General features: G+C 46.5%; 1 non-coding gene across 1 annotated transcript; it reads right to left on the bottom strand.

Annotated features, from left to right (window-relative positions):
• Positions 1-12331: 12331 nt before the first annotated feature.
• Positions 12332-12404, bottom strand: TRNAK-CUU (transfer RNA lysine (anticodon CUU)). The gene has a single exon. It is a non-coding gene; the product is annotated as a tRNA-Lys (tRNA).
• Positions 12405-15302: the final 2898 nt, after the last annotated feature.

Genomic DNA, 15302 nt, shown 5'->3' with positions numbered 1-15302 from the left:
CTTTCTTTTCTTTTCTTTCCTTTCTTTTTTTCTTTTTCTTTCTTTCTTTTTTCTTTTCTTTCTTTCTTTCCTCTCTTTCCTTCTTTCCTTCTTTCTTCCTTTTTCTTTCCCTTCCATCCATACCACATGGCTGAGGCAGTTTAGTTGGAAAAGCAGAGGCTTGGGGAGACAGGCAGGCTTTGGTTTGATATCATCTTTGCCATTTATCTACAGGGTCAAGACGGTTACTAAATGGCCCTACTAGACCTTGCATTTTCTCACTTGTGAACTGGGGGAAGTAGGACGCACGTCTCAGGATCGCTATGGGAATTAAATGAGGCCTCATGTGTGGAAATGTCTGGCCTATGTTAGGTTCTCACTGCAGTTCTGAGCGAATCTAAACATCGTCCGGCATCTCACTCACTCTTTTCCCCGCCACCGCCCTCCGTCCTAGCCGCAGGTATCTCTTCTCTATTCCCAGAGTATTCCAGGCTCTTGGCGCCCGTGTTTTCACACAGGCCCTTCCTTCTGCGCGGAGAGATCTCCCTCCAGACTTCCCCTTGTTACCTTTTGCATACCCGTGTCAGCTAACAGACCACTTCCCCTTCAGGGCGCGGCCACCCAGGCCGAGCTAGCCCGAGCTACGCGAACACGGGGTAGAGCCAGGGCCCTGTCTGTGAATGATCGCGTATTTGTTAGCTTTACTCCAAGACATGCATTTACTAGTAATTCTGCAGCTGAGAAAACTGCGTCCTTCGGATTTTCTACAATGAGCACCTTATTCTCCCTCTATCCATGTGTCTGTCCCTCCCTCCCTCCTTTTCTTCCTTCCTTCTTTCCCAGCTTTCCATGAGTCAAGTAATTAAAAGAATTATAATAAAATAAAAAAAAAAGGCTCCATGCACACTGTGGAGCCCAAAGCCAGGCTTGAACTCACGAACGACAGATCCAGACCTGAGCTGAGATCAAGACTTGGACACTTAACAGGCTTTAGCCCTGCCTTGCTTGCTGCTGCACATTGACTTCATTCATCACCTGGCCTATTGTTTCTTTTCCTACCCTTAGGCCACTGCCCCCCAGATGCTTGTGGGGTAGCTGCTCGCCCCCTGATGCCCCCTGAGCCCCTGGAGCCCCCTGAGCCCCCCTGGAGCCCTCTGAATCCCTTGACTCCCTGGAGCCCCCTGACCCTCTGGAGCCCCCTGGAGCCCTCTGAGCCCCCTGACTCCTGGGAGCCTCTTGACCCCCTGGAGCCCCCTGACCCCCGGGAGCCTCTTGACCCCCTGGAGCCCCCTGAGCCTCCCCGGAGCCCCCTGAACCCCCTGACCCTTGGGATCCCCTTGACTCCCTGGAGCTCCCTGACCCCCTGAGCCCCCTGGAGCCCAGCCCAGCTCCATCAGCTGGTACAGGATCAATTAATTACAAGAGTAAGGTCAATCTGGAAGCTTTCTCTTCTATTGTTGTTGTATCCAAAATAGACCTCTGCGAATACACCTATCGCTTCCGTTTATTTCTCCAACTCAGATACCTCTCTGGTGTAAGTTCCAATTCTTCTCTCCTACCACTTACTATTTGGCTAATTCGCAGTGATTTACAACGTCTATGAGCCTTCATGTCCTTTCCTATAAGTGGGGTCACGGGAAGACTGAGTGAGCCAGCAGGGATAAATGGAAGCCCCTGGGGCTCCGTGGCACCCAGTAGGTCCTCAGGAACACTAGCTTGCTTGCTTCTGCTCGCAAATGTCTATTTATTTGGTCTTCCCGTTACTTCTTTGTCTCTCTCTGCTTCCAACCCTCTATTTCTCATTTCCCTGTTCAGAGCATTTCCACTATATCTCATTTAGAGCAAACTTTTACCATTGTCTCTAACTCCTCTTTCGTGAAAAATGAAAGAATATTTTAATCACCGTTGTCTTTCTTCATTTCCACTTGCATCTGTTTGACTGATTTCTGCTTCAACCCAGTACTTCTCTGACTCTTTCCCTTAACAATTCTCAAATTTATTATCTTTTTTCTCCAGCTCATACCTTTCACTACCTTCTGCTCTCCCTGTCCTCGGTCCTCTAAATCAACCCCTTCTTGTTCTGTGATTTACTGCAGTCATTTCCGACCCTTCTTGCACCATCCAGTTGCAAACCTCCCAATCCTCCCTGAAAGTCTCCGTCTCTTTCCTCCTTCCTCCTTTTGCATTTTCTATTTCACGTCCCCTCATCTTAATTCACCCCCATCATTCATTTGCGTGTGCCCACATCTCTGTATCTCATTGCCTACTTAATCATTTAACCTATTCGTGTCCCCTCCCTCCTGTTACAGGTGTCATCCTTCATCATTAACACACATTAGCCGGCGATGTTGCTTTGGATCTCTTTTGTTACAAATCTTACTACTGGTGTATTCTCAGAATCCTATTTTCAGGTCCCATTGGCTCTTCCAGTCTGGAATCTTTTCTCTCTGGGACCCTACTTAGGGAATAAAAAAAAAAAATCCTTGCAATATCTGTTCTGTATTTATTCAAGCTGAACTGCTCACCTGGTGCATTAGAATGTCTATTACTAATGAAAAGTATAAGCTTTCTTCTCTGCTATAGAATACCGGGTCATTTTCCTTTCTGCAACACCTTATTTTTACTATTATATTTGAACTGGTAAAGGTGATGTCAGCGTAGAGTGGCTATTTCTACAGCATTATCTCTGTGCCTAGTATAAGGCATATAATACATTTATTTCTTAGGTAATTCTCATAACCACCTGCGAAGTTGGAACTTTTTCTTTTTTTTTTAAGATTTTATTTACTTGTTCATGAGACACACAGAGAGAGGCAGAGGGAGAAGCAGGCTCCCTGAAGGGGATCACGCCCGGAGCTGAAGGCAGACGCTCAACTGCTGAGCCACCCAGGTGTCCCTGAAGATGGAATTTTTAACCACTGCTTCACATGGGCACAACTGGGAACACTTGGAAAACGTATGGCCTCATATAAGCTTGGCAACTGGCATCTAATAGTCTTTCCAAGTTCTTTGTGTAGAAATTCAACACTGGCCCCAGTACGCAGAGGGAAGGAGGGAGTGAGGAAAGAACGCAGATTGGTAGGTGGCAGTGTTAATAAGCAAGGGAACTCCAAGATAGGCTTGCCTCGGGCTGCCACAAAATAAGCCAATCTCCACATCCACCTGCCAAGATCTTAAAAGTTCATACAGGGGCCTGGATTCAGTCCTATACCATTACGCGGTCTCAACAACCCATTGTTTTCTCAGGGTTGCCTCTTTGAAAGAATCCCAGCTGTGGGAATGGTGGGCATTTCACGTTCCCCTCATCTGAATGTACGTGTCACAGGCAGAGGAAGGGGGTGGGGGGCCTCTAGTTGCCCCAGGTCAGCTCACGGCCAGTTGCTGGTCATGTCCTCTGGGTGACCTTCTCCAACAACACAGTAAGAGGGCTAAGAGTGCCCATACTTTAGTAACAGAGATGATGAAAACCACTTTGTAGATGTGCTCTTCAGTATTTGTCCTCCCTGCTAAATGCTGGTGGCCACCAGAAATCCTGCCAGTCTGGTTCCCTGCTGTCTTTCATGTGTTAGGCCATCATTGATTATTTGTCGAATGAATGACTAAATGAATGGAGGATAGATGGATGGATGGATGGATGGATAGATGGATGGGTAAATGAATGTGTGGATGGGTGAATATTAAGAGCACAATCTCTTGCATAAAGACACCACTGGGTTTGAACTTCAGCTCTGCCACTTAATACCTGTGTGACCTTGAACATAGGAGGAAGATGGCAGATTTCTTCTCGAAGTGTGTATCCTTACGTTTGGTGATGCTTGCTGGTTTTGATTTTTTAGCTGATATTATTTAACAGCCTTCAGACCTGGATAAACTAAGTGTTCAGAACCCACTCTCGGGATCGCTAGCTAGGACGCCTTGGGCAAGTTACTTATCTCTTCACGCGTCACTTCATCCTGTCTATGATGGGAATGATACCATCCGACTATTACACTCAAGGGCAAGTGCTAGTTTGGTTGATGGTGTGGGTTCACCCCAAGACTGCCTGCTTCCGTGCACATCTCATGCACATTTCACGACAGCAGAGGTCTCACTGCTCTGACTCCTAACTCCATGGCCCCGTTCACTGTCTCTCTCCCTTATCTTCAGGAGCTCGTGCAAGCATAACTCCCGAGGCCTTGCCTAGATATATCTCAGAGAGGCACAGGACATCCCCCGCTCCTGACCTACTTACCAAGCTATATTTGATGACTATTGTATGATAATCTGCAGACTCAGCAAGGCTGGGGCTCGGCAGGCTCCCTCTGTCTCCTGAAGGTCCAGCTGCCTGCACTCCGTGTCATGCTAGCGAGGCTTCCAGCAAAATCTGCTGGAAGTCCCTCTTTCCAGCTCTGGGCATTGTATGTAATACATATGTGATTTTTTCATTTATTTGTGGGGTTAAAAAATATATTTATCTTTTTTTAAATTTTTTTACAAAGAAAAAAAAAATACTTGAACTCAAAGAGCCCTTTCTTCCTCCTTCCCTTTCTCCTATCACCTCTCCCTCAGGAATCACTATGCTCCAGGCATGGGGATATAGCAACGAACAAGACTAAAGTGGTCCCTACACTCATGGAGCTTACAGTCTAATCAAGAGTTGGACAAAAATCATCAAAAACGAATCTATGGGAGGAGGAAATGGGGAATTGCTATTCGACGGGTATAAAGTTTCAGTTATGACAGATAATTAAGTTCTAGAGATGTGCTGTACAACATCTGCTGCGCCTATAGTTAACAATACTGTATTGTATACATAAAGATTTGTTAGGAGGGTAGATCTCATGCTAACGGTTCCTAACACAATAAAGCACAAACTATATGACTGAAAGTGTTTAAATATTCTGTGATGGAAAAGAATATGGTTCTATGAAGTCGAATAATTAAAGAGTTATTAATTGATACTGGAGGACCAATCTCTGAACATGTGGCACCTCGTCAGAAACAAGGACAGATGAGTAGGAGTTGGAACAGCAAAGAGGGTCAGAAGGGCTCTAGGCAGAGGGAGCGAGCGGCGAGTGCAAAGGACCTGGGGGAGACCTGGCTAAATTCTGGGAGCCAAACATTTTGTGTTGTGGGGCTAGAGAGTTGAGAGGGAAGACCAGAAAAGGGTGAAATGAGTGTGGGCAAGTTAGTACGGCTTACGGCTTACGTTATTCAGGTGTATGTAGGCCGTGGTAAGGAGTGTGGATTTAATTCTAATTTAAATGGAAAGCCACGGGCAATTTTATGTAAGAGGATGGCACAGTCTGATACACATTTTTAAAAATGCTACTTTAGCCATAGGTAGAGGATGGCTCTGAGTCGCGCAGGAGAGGACAGCAGGAGTCTACCAAGGACTCTATCGCAGGCGTCCAGGCGTCCGCCTCTCTAGCGTGCAGACTTCCCCATTGTGATCTCACGCACCATGAGGTCCTACAGCTTGCATACGCTGCTGGCGGGAAACTCATTATCTGCATTCAAACCTGGTTCTGTCTTTGGTTGGCTGCGACCAACAGAAGGTACTGATTTATATTTTTCTTGTTGGATTTACCACTTACTGATTCAAAGTCTAAAATTTGGAGGGAAGCTCTATGGGGCAAGTTTCATGAAAATTTTCCAGGTATCTGAATGCATCTACTGTTCCCTCTCTTTCAAGGCGCGACTGTCCTGGCTATCCTGGCTACTTCCACTCTTCTCTGCCCGAGGTTAAAATAAAAACAACTTCCATTTACATTGAATGTTGGAACATTCCTCAACATAACGTTTGACTTCTATAAACCTGTGAGCCAGCAGGGCAGGAATTTTTAGCTTCCTTTACAAGGGCGAGAATAAAATTCAAAGATGCGATTTACCCAAGGTTGAGACGATTAATTGGAAGAATCGGGTCCTGAATCAAATCGTCCCACTCCTACTCCAAGCTTCTTCCCACCTCTGGGCGAGAGTCAGCATAGCGGAGGATAAGCTCATGCCTTCTGGTGTCAGATGGTCTAAGTTCAAATCCTGACTCTGACACTTACTGTGTGACCTTGGGGAAATTAAACTTTCTGAACCTAAGTTTCTTTATCTGGGCACAACAAAAATACCTACCTCGTGGAGTTGAATGACCAAATGGATTAAAAGCATGAAGCACTCTGCCAAGCCAATATTAATAATCGATAAAAATGTAATAAAAAATATTAGCTGTCGTAGCACTCTAGACTTTCTTGGCCAAAAGCAACACTGGCAACGTAGAGGTTGCTGTGGGTTTAGTACAAGGTGCCCTGGTTTAGAACAGTAACTCGGCCATAATGTCATGAGAAGGTGTTTCATCAGTGACTTGGTTCATCTGTAAAATGGGCATAATCATACCTCGCTCACAAAGTTGTTTATGAAAAGCAAATTCTATAAATGGTAAGAGAAGTCCCCTAGCACCAAGCATTACTATTCAATAAATGTTAATTTATCTTTTTTCTGCTTTAATATTCCCTCTAGGAAGACCTTCCCAATGCCCCAGGCAGAGTTAGGCATCCTCCTTGCTTCACCCTCAGCACTTTGTAACTACCTAGAACAGAGCACGCATTGTGAAACCTTAAAAGCACCTGCCTGGGTGGCTCAGTCGGTTGGGCTTCCAGGCTTCCAACTCGATCTCCACTCAGGTCCTGATCTCAGGGTTGTGGCCTTGAGCCCCGCATAGGGCTCCATATTGGGCGTGGAGCCTACTTGGGATTCTCTGTCTCCCTATCCCTCTGCCACCACCCCCAACCCCCTCCCCCCATGCTCTGTCTCTCTAAAAAATTAATTGATTTTTTTTAAAAGGATCTACTTGTCTGTCTTCACCTTTAGAATATAGTTACTTGGTGTGCCAGGTACTATTCTAAGCACTTTGTGAGGAACTTAATCGTCTTCATATGAAGCCTGGGAAGGAAGGGTATTATCCCTCAGTTAGGAAACCGAGGCAAGGGAGCTTGCATTATGCATCCCAGGTTGCATGGCTGACATAGAAGGGGTGCTCACTTGTTCCTTCTTGTTGTTTGGGTCTCGGTGCAAATGTCTTCCTTGGAGAGAGGACTTCCGTGACGCACTTCCTCCTCTAAAGGACTCACCCATTCAGCATCCTATCCATGGTGACATCATTTTGGGGGGGGGGGGACAGGTTGGGAAAGCAGGAGGAGGCTTCACAGGGGAGATATAGTGCACTTGTGGCATTAAGCCTGAGGTCTGAGATGCCCACTTAGATTCACTGGGAAAAAATAATACTTGAAAAAGCTGTAATGTGTAGTATTCATCACCTGAGTCTACTGGTAGTTCATTCTCCCTGACATCTATGGAGATCCTTAGGAGCTAATAGATTATCTAACACCTACCTTGCCATGCAGGATGCACTTTTTTTCTTGTGGTTAGCTTTCTCACCTGTTTCTCTCTAATTAATTTCGGTTGCCCCGATTCTTATGTAACCCATTAGCATAGTATTTAAGCTCCAAGACAGTATTTCTGATCTACTCTCTTACTATTTTTTCTTCCTACAACTTACGCCCTCATCAAAACAGTTCTCTCTACTACGCCCTGTGCACACTCCCAAATTTCCTATTACCTCTGTCTAGGTTATTTTTCCCCAACTAGCTCTGCACACACATACAGCATTCATCTCTCCTGGCCATTTCTGATTCTCATCACATTCTTTGTATATAATAGTTATATTTTCCTTTATACACCCTTATTCTTTATTTATTTATTTAAAAGGATTTTATTTATTTATTCATGAGAGACACAGAGCGAGAGAGAGAGGCAGAGACACAGGCAGAAGGAGATGCAGGCTCCACGCAGGGAGCCCAACGTGGGACTCGATCCCGGGACCCCAGGATCATGCCCTGGATGGAAAGCAGGCGCTAAACCGCTGAGCCACCCAGGCGTCCCTCTTTGTGTAATTGATTTATAACACGGTATTTTTTAAATCACATGTGCTATTTGTAGTTAAGGCTGTGAGACTTTAGATTACTGTCCAGCAGATATTTATGCCCTTTCTCCTCCCACAGTGGGTAGAGAGACTCCTCCAGAACCCTTTGGTGTTGAACTTGGCCATATTGATTAGTGAGATATCGGCCATCACGATGTGTGCCAAGGCTATTATAGTGGCCCAAGTAGGGTGACAGATTCAGGAGCAGATCTGGACTTAACCCATGGTTTGGAGACAAGCCTCGCCAAACCAGCCTAAATCAGGAGACTCCCCCAGGTAACCATCAGATGCTTGACTGAGAATCTATGATTGCCATTGTAAGCCGCTGACTTTTATAGTGGCATTATTGCATAGTGTTATTGTGGCTATAACTGACTGATAGAAAGTCTTAGCTCCTTTCCTGTACTCTGAGTACCTTGAAGCCAGAGAAAGTCTGATCCGTCTTGTTTCACTCATGCAAAATTCCAAGGCACAATCCTAATATGTGTTTGTTGAACAAATGAATGGATGAATAAGTGAATAATTAAAGAGCTATAGAGAGAGATTCAAGAATTAAGGAGCCTAATATACTCATTAGTTCAACAAGAATTTACCGAGTACTTGTGTTGCATCAGGCGTTGTGTTAGAAAAACAGTATTCAGTGCTAAACAAACCAGACTTGGCTTCTAGATGCTCCTTGGTGGCTTGGGAAAGCTTGAGAACCAGGGATTCATAATGCAGTCAACGTGCAAACTCTGATTATCCTTGAATCACATGCGAGGGCACCAAAATAATCAGAGAAGTGATAATGGATAGAAAAGAGCAGAAGATCCCTCTCTCGCTGCTGATTCCCATTATCTCAGGTTAAGAGCAAATCCCCAGACAGATGGGAGGAATTTGCATCCATTTGAAGAAAATGAGTAGTAGAAGCTGACCCAAGGGGTAAAAATGAAATTTATAGGGATAGGTATCGGTTGGTCATTTTCTGATTGCTGAATGACACCTCTGTCCCTTTCCACTATTGTGGAGAGGCTGTCAGCATGCTGAGCCTAAATGCCGTTATCATCTGTAAATCAAAAACCTGAATCCATGACTGTCCGACCTCAATGCCCTTTTCTGGGAGCACTTCTGATTAAGCATTTCTGTCACGTTTTCCTGCCTCGCCCACACGCTCACTCCAAAGACGTGGCTGTGGTGCTTGTGGCTGACGACTTCCATGGCACGATGGAAGGAGCTCCAGGAATGAGGAGCAGGCCTGGAATTCCTAAATCGTGGAGGCCATCATCAGAGCCAAGACTGAAGTCCAGCTTCTCTTGCTTTGGGCACCAGCCCCTGGGAGATAAAATCCATCCAGCTTGTGCTCTCAGATCGCCTAAGGTTTTGTGTTGGTATCTATGTTTTGAAAGAGCAGGTGGTGAGGACAGATGGACTCAGAGAGAAAGGGCAATTTTTGCAGGGCTTGAAGGATGACGCTCCAAAAGGAATTGCATGGCTATTTCCAAAACTAGCACCTTTTGGCTTGAAAGAATACGGTGAGACTTTTTACCACCTTCCATAAATGACACGTTGACATGATCACAGATCCTAATGGGCGTATAGCAAGCCTAAAAAAAAATCAACTTTTAGGTCAAGTAGACAACTATCCGCAGAGATCTACTTTCTAATCATTGTGCGATTTAAATGTGATAATGCATGGGCAGCGCGTAGGTCCCTATTTAGCACGTGGCAACAAAAAGCACAATAATAATAAACAGTAACGTGCAGCAGGCTAAATGCTGTGAAGGTCTCAATTCAACTGGCTCAACGACTCTAAGAACTAGGAAAGGTAGAGATTGCCATTTGATGTTTGAGGAAGCTAAAACTCAGAGAGGCAAAATCCCTTATCCAGAGTCACACAAATAATATATGGTGGGGCCAGGATTTGAACTCAGGCAGCCTTATTCCAGACCCCTGGTTACAACCGCTACTCCATATTCCCTCTCATAATCAAGATTAGACTACGAGAAACGGAAGCTCACATCATCATCATTATCATCATTTTCCTTATCGTAATCATAATTATTAGAGAGAGTAACAAGAAGAGTGACTGCATGAGGGTAGTTCTCTGGAATGTTCCTACTGAAAGACACTACTGATTGAGGAGTATAGATGCAAGTTTAAATGTGACCTTTGAGGGGTTGCCTCAGTTGGTTAAGCATCGACTTTTGGGTTCGGCTCAGGTCACGAGCTCAGGGGTGGTGAGATCAAGCCTGGGTCGGGCTCTGTCTCTGCTCTGCGCTCAGCAGGGAGTCTGCTTGAAGATTCTCTCCCTCTGGCCCTCTTTCTGCTCTTGCCCCTGTGCCTGCCTATTCTCTTTCTCTCTAAAAATAAATAAATCTTTCAAAAAAAATATATATATATATAAATTACACACACACACGAATGTGGCCTTTGTGGCCAAACTGTAGGAGACGGGTCAAAAGGAAGGGAAAGCTCTGTGAAGTCCAAAATACTTACTTCCGGCTTCACCATACAGTAGCCTACGCCACATACCCCCTGAGTCATCTGAAAAATGGGATGCAGTGTGGATTACACCAAGGCCCAATCCCCCCCCTTTCCCAGTGTCTGTGACCTTTGCCAGGTGTCCTTGCAGTTGCTCTTTCAAGAGAGGCAGACTCTATCCCCCGCCCCCCTCCCTTTGAACCAGAGCCTGGCTGTGTGACTTGTTTTGACCAAAAGAAAGAGGCGGACGTGACAATGGACCAGTTCTGAAACGGTGTATTTCTGCTTTAGGTCTCAGGCTTCTTTAGTCGCAAGGAGAAGCACAAGTCTGGGCTAGCCTCCTGGTCTCAGAAGCAGGATGACAAACACGTGGAGCAGAGACTTCCCAGCTAGGATGCTGAGGGCAAGCTCAGCGTGGAGCTAAATCCCAGCCGACTTGCAACCCCATTGAGGAGCCTCACCTACAGAGCTGAACTCCAATCCACCTCCTAATCTGTAAGTGATAATAATAAATCATTGTTTTAGGCCACTGAGTTTGGGGTAGTTTATCATGCAATGACAGGCAACCAGGACAGAGAATGATCGTACATACTTAAGCCCAAGCGACTGAATAAAGAGCAGCTCCCTTCCATGCCTCCTTAGTCAGAAAACTCTCAGTTCCTGCCAGCGTGACATTAGGGTCACCAGGCACATAGGTGGAGGGAGCCAGCTCAGGGTCAGCTTGTAGCCAGGCTTCCCCTTTGGCTCCTCACGGAGGCAGAGAAATGCACAGACACCACGGGGCGGGGCCGTGAAGCTCCACCATCAACACGTGGATGGCCCGACAGCCTCAGAGCAGGTCTCCCTAGAGTGATTATTTCCATTGCCACAGCCGGTGATTTCTACGTCAAAGTCAGTTCTCCTCTTCACTCCTGATTTTTCATTTCTTTAAAAATGACAGTATCTGATTTAGCTTTTGGAAGAGGGCAGGGAGTTTGCGGGGGGCGGGGGGGCGGGTGGAGGATGAAGGAGAAAGGCAAAGGAGGAAAGGAACAAACTGCCTCACCAGAACGGGCTCTCCACATATAAAGTGCTAATGAAATTCGAAATAACAACAATAATTATGCTTCCAAGGCCGAAGCCTCACATTTCTCACTATGAATATTCATCGCCATGTTATCTTTCGAAGGAATAAAAATTGGGTGAAACAGTAATATGCCTGAAGTTTTTTTTTTTTTTTAATTCTTCTATTCTATTTTTACCTGGATCCAGGCAGGCCCCTGGTTTGATAGTACCTGCATTGTAATACTCTTTATAGCTGTGATGCGAGTCTCACTGGGTGGCCACGTGCAGACCCCTTAAGTGGAAGATGCTTAAAATGTCAATAAAATGTAAATTAAAAAGAAGGGGGATCAGGAAGTAAGCTGAAACCGCTCTGTGGCTGGTAAATGGCCACAGGTGGAATATCACTCCGACTTTGAGCGTGGCGGCCAAGAATCTGGACAAGAGAGTCCAACACCTCTTTTACCACCTGGCACAGACGATTAGGAGGTTGTTGCTGAGCTCTCAATAGAGAGGTGCAGCTCTACAGTCTGCGGTGGTTTCCAATTGCCCCCCAAGCCCAGAAGAGCATCCGTGCAGCCGCAGACATCACAATGCACAGTAAATGTACACACACCGTATCAGTCTGCTTGGGCTGCCATAACAAAATTCTACAAGCTGGTTGGCTTAAACAACAGAAAACTTATTTTCTCACAGTTCTAGAGACTGGAGGTCCAAGATCAAAATGCCAGCTGGATTAGTGTCTGGTGAGAGCTCTGTCTTTGGGTTGCAGATGGCTGCCTTTTCTCTGTATCCTCATATAGCCTTTCCTGGGTGAGTGTGGGTGTGAGCAGGGTGAGGAAAAGAGAGAGATCCCTTTTTATTTTATTTTTTTGAGATTTTATTTTTGAGTAATCTCTATACCCAACGTGGGGCTTGAACTCACAACCCTGAGATCAAGAGTCTCATGCTCTACCAATCGAGCCAGCCAGGTGCCCAATCCCTTCTTAGAAGGCCACCAATGACCTCTGGTTAGGGCCCCACCCTCTTGACCTCATTCAACCTTAATTAGCTCCTGAAGGCTCTATCTCCAAAAACTACTATGTTTGGGGGTTAGGGCTTCAGCATATACATTTTTGGGAGGGAGACAATTTAGTCCATAGAATACAGTATGGCCAACTTTCTCTGCAGGCACTCGCGAAGGTTCATGGTTCCCACTGTCACCAAGGAGGGAAAAAAAAGGCTCATATTACCCAGTTATGATGTAAGCACTGGCCTATATTTCAAGGCGGAGAGTCAGGATGTCAGCATTGATAACATCACTCCGGAAGGGGTGGAAGGAGTGGAGGAGTGAGACAGGAATCACATGCTTTATAAAGCAAATCCCATGGGAACCACTGGGCCCAGGAGCTGTGAGCCAGAGGGCTTCCTTTGCCAGGTCTCTGAAAAGCAACCAGGTTTGTCTAAGTCAGCAATCGGGTAGGGAGCCCCAGGGACAGAGGAAGGGCCTTGGGGAATCGCTGAGTGCAGGTGTGCCCTGGGAAGAGGAGAGCCCAGGTCAGTAGGCTGACGGGGTGAGTATGGGAGAGGAAGCCTAACAACGTGGCAAGTGTTTGACATACGAAGACTTCCCCCTAAATAACTCTCATCATGTCACCCCTAATTTTGTTTACAAACCTTCAGCAGCTTGTGGAGGCTTTCACAATAGCGGGCTAACGTCTGAGCCGTTCATGGCTCTGCTGGCTGTGGCTTCAGCTCGCCCTTCCTGTCTTTCGCCAGGACAGTCACGGGGACGTTCAGGCCATGCTTATTTCAGAGAGCCACTGCTCTGAGCCTTCTATCCGTACGGACTCACTTAATTCTCACCCCAGCCCTCCCTTTTTAGGGTCTCCTCTTCCATTTTTACCTGGATCCAGGCAGGCCCCTGGAAGGCAGTAGAGACTATCCTCATTTTACAGATGAGAAACATGAGAGTTCTTGAAGGTTAAGTGGCTCAGCCCATGTCACATACCCAGCAGGCAGTCAAGCTGGAACTCAAACCCAAGACATCTAACCGGAGAGCCCATGCTCTTAAAAACCAGAGGATACTCTTTCTTCATGCACTTTATGTGACAGACTCCTTGGCTTTCTCCCAAACGCATCCTATGCTTCCTCCTCCTGGGGTGTTCAACTTCATCCCATTCCCTGCAGATCCCAAGTCTCATGAATATTCAAAGCCAAGCTCAAGGGGTGTCTTCTCTGTGAAAATTTTCATGGTGCCCCCTGCTGTACGTGGTACCTCCCAATTCATCTCCCACTGAGCATCTTATCTGTTCTTTTGTAGTGATTACCATTTGGGAACGAAAAAGAAAATTAATATGACTGGGGTGTAAGTGTGTCAAATAACTATCAGATAGGGAGGCATCAGAGCTCCCCCGCAGGCTGTGAGCTCCACACAGGCCCGGGGTGGGTATGTTGGCACAGCCCACACCACCTAGAACAGTGCTCCCCGCGCTTAGTAATTCTATAAGGTGGGATCAGGTTGGGGGAATTTAACAAAAATCCCAAAACAGTGCATTTAATGGGGCACACGTCTAATTCTCTCCCTCATAAGATAAGTCTGGGGATAGAGGGCCGAACTCTTCTAACAGTTCCATGGTCATCAGGAACCCAGATCACTTCTGTGTCTTTGCTTCTTGATCCCTAAGGTGTGGCTCTGCTCTTCATGGTCCAAAAAGGCTGCTTGGGTTCCAGCCGTCATATGCATGATCTAGGTAGTAGGATAGAGTAAGAGGAGGCTTTGTGCAAGTGCCACACAGCACTTCTGCTTCTATCTTAGGGACCGGACTTCGCTACACAGTCACTCCTAACTGCAAAGCAGCTGGGGATGTCATTTTAGTTATTTAGGTGGAGGTATGGCCTTCCAGGTAAAAACGAGAATTGTGTTCGTAAGGAAGAAGGGATAAATAGCTGTTGGAAGCAACCAGTCGTAGTAGGTCCCCCGTAAATATTCAACGACTAATTCTTGAAACCTGCTCTGTGCCCGTCCCTGCGGGAAACGTTAAGGACACGGGATCCAACAAGAAAGCTAAGGCCCCTGCTCCCTATGAGTTTATGCTTCATTTTAAAAAAAGATTTTATTTATTTATTCATGAGAGACACAGGGAGAGAGGCAGAGACACAGGCAGAGGGAGAAGCAGGCTCCATGCGGGGAGCCCGATGTGGGACTCAATCCGGGGACCCCCGGGTCACGCCCTGAGCTGAAGGCAGACGCTCAACCCTCCAAGCGTCCCAAATTTATGCTTTAGATGGGAAGATGAATAAAACAGGGGGTTTTATTCCAAATTTGGGCTGGGGGTTCCCATAGGGTGAGTCCAGGGTGGGGCAGGAGCCCTGAGTGGATGAGACTTGGACTGCCGGATGGAATGAATGAACTGCATAAAAATATACAAGAAACCCTTCTTTTGTCCCATTCCAGTGGAAGTGAATAAGCAAGGGGGGAGAGCAGGGGAGCTGCGGGAACGTAAGCTTGAAGGACAGAATACGGCCAGGCCCACGGCATTCTAAACGTGGCTGGCCCACCTGCTACAATTTGGGCGAAGCACTCCCCATCTCCAGAACTTCGTGACTTCAGTGTGCACAGTGACATTATACGGAGTCTTCCAGAGTTTGTGGGAGAGCGGACCTGGTACACAGCAGGTGCTAAATAAAGGTTCGCTTTCCTCTGGAAGGCAAAGGATGTGGCCGTGATGACCGTGATGACCGCGAGGCACACGCTCTCCCCCTCTTGCTTTAGGCCGCCAGCTCCAGCCCGAGCCCTCCGGCTTCCACGCAAGTCAGTTGTGGACGAAGCCGAGATTGAATTTGATTATTTTTTCCCCCTTGAATTGACATAAAGGGGTCTGTGCCTTAA

The sequence above is a fragment of the Vulpes vulpes genome, chromosome 12 (assembly GCF_048418805.1).
Source record: "Vulpes vulpes isolate BD-2025 chromosome 12, VulVul3, whole genome shotgun sequence".
Classification (NCBI taxonomy): Eukaryota; Metazoa; Chordata; class Mammalia; order Carnivora; family Canidae; genus Vulpes; species Vulpes vulpes.
The sequence above is the reverse complement of the archived record's forward strand: the minus strand, read 5'-3'. Positions and strand labels throughout refer to the sequence as shown.